The sequence below is a fragment of the Penaeus japonicus genome, unplaced genomic scaffold, assembly GCF_977035675.1.
Source record: "Penaeus japonicus unplaced genomic scaffold, GWHDUDI00000001_assembly GWHDUDI00000027, whole genome shotgun sequence".
NCBI classification, from domain to species: domain Eukaryota; kingdom Metazoa; phylum Arthropoda; class Malacostraca; order Decapoda; family Penaeidae; genus Penaeus; species Penaeus japonicus.
This window is the reverse complement of record NW_028234429.1, coordinates 6715093-6717592: the sequence shown is the minus strand read 5'-3', so window position 1 is coordinate 6717592 and position 2500 is coordinate 6715093. Positions and strand designations below refer to the sequence as shown.

At 20.5% G+C, this 2500-nt stretch overlaps 1 protein-coding gene across 2 annotated transcripts in view; it reads left to right on the top strand.

Annotated features, from left to right (window-relative positions):
* The window catches only part of LOC122264787 (protein lifeguard 2), a 45173-nt gene that overhangs the window by 11758 nt on the left and 30915 nt on the right, over positions 1-2500 (top strand). The window lies entirely within an intron of this gene.

The following is a 2500-nucleotide window of genomic DNA, read 5'->3' as shown; positions in this document are numbered from 1 at the left end:
TGTACATATAAATAATTTCATATATATATATATGTATGTATGTATGTATGTATGTATGTATCTATGTGTGTGTGTGTATATATATATGTATATATGTATGTACGTATGTATGTATGTGTGTATATATATATGTATATATATGTATATATGTATGTGTGTATATCTATATGTATAAATATGTATGTATGTATGTATCTGTGTGTATATATATATATATGTATGTATGTATGTGTGTATATATATATATGTATATATGTATGTGTATATATATGTATGTATGTATATATATATGTATGTATGTATAAATATATATATATATATATATATATATATATATTATTTGTATATATAAATGTATATACATAAAATAGGTGGTGCATAAATAGATGTATATAATATATAAATATACATAAATATAGACATATAACTATATATAATATATGTATATAAATATTTAATATACTATATATATACATACATTATATATATATATATATATATATATAAATATATACATACATACATAAATATATATATATATAACATACATACATATACATACACACATACATCATTATAAGTATAATATCTATATATATATAATATAATATATATAATATATATATACATATACCACATAATCTATAAAAATTAAAAATATATATATAAATAAATATACTAATCTAAATCTATATATATAAAGTTAGTTGTGTATAATATAAATTATATATATATATAAATATATATAGATATATGTATATATATGTATATATGTATTTATATGTATCTATGTATATTATGTATGTGTATATATAATATATATGTAGTATGAATGTGTGTATGTATATATGTATATACAGAAATATTTTGATGCATATATATATATATGTCAATAAAAAATAACTATCTAAACATATATACATAAAGATATACAAAAATATATATATAATATATAATCTATAATATATTAAAAATCAATATACTCCAAAAAACACCCAAATATATAATATATCTATATATATAGATAAATATATATTAAAAATATATCCATAAATAATACATCTCTCAATATCATACACACATACATAAATATATTATATATATATATCTAAATAAATAAAATATATACATATATATATATATATATATAAATTATATAAACACATATATATATACTATTCGAACATAACACTGAACGATCACTCACATGCATCTGTGTGCATTTATATATATCTAAATATTTATATATAATAACATATACATAAATATATATATGTTATCTATATATAAATATATATATATAAAGATATAATATAAATACATAAATTATACACACACATATATATATATATATATATAAATATAGTTATATATATATATAATATATATTAGTATATATAATTATATATATATATATAATTATATATATCTATATATAATTATATATATATGTAATTAAAAAATTATAGAGATATTTTAAGTGATATATATACAACTGTATCAAAATATATTAAAAAATAAATATATATCTATAAATATTTATATATATAAATAATATTTAAATTAATATAAATTTGGTTTGTGTATATTGTCAATCTATGATCTGTGTGTAATAAATATTAAAAATATCACCAAATATCAAAACATCTCTAACCTTCTCATATAACAATCTAACAAACACTATCTAACCCCCCCACCAACACACCCCCCACCCCCACCTCTCTCTCTCTACTAACTAACTAACTCACACTCAACACTATTCACTAAATCACTAAAAACACTCACTCACACACACCCTAATACCCTAAAACTCCCTAAAAAAAAATATATATCTAACATATATCACTCTCTCATATAACAATATCACTATACACAACACAATCACACTATCAGAAACAGTTATACTCCTCAATTAAGAATAACTAACATCTATCTCTATAAATAAAAATATAAATCCTCCATCAATATTAAATCTCTACAAATACACACATAAAACTAACAATTACTTCATACAGTCAGACAAACTCTCACTCAACAATCTCACTCAAACACACAACTATCTCAAACACACCCAAAATAAATAAAAAAGTATCACACTCTCTATGTATATATCTAAAAGTCAAAATAAATCTCAATAAACATCTACGTAAAAAAACTCTATCTGAATCTAACTATCTCACAATCACTTTAACACTCACACTATATAACATGTTTATATAACTCACTGTGTCTCTCTATACAAAATCACTCACTCTCACACTCTATAAAAGAAACAAAACTAACTCTTAGGAACACTCACACCACTCACTAACTCAAACAAACACTCTAACGAAAAAAACTTTCTCTCTACTGTCACACAATTTCTCTCAAATGTCCTCAACTCTAACTCACACACACACTCAACATACACATCAGAACATGAATCCTCCCAGCTCCATCAGCTACACACACACAAACACACCACCACATAACAAACATATACACACACACTCACCACACA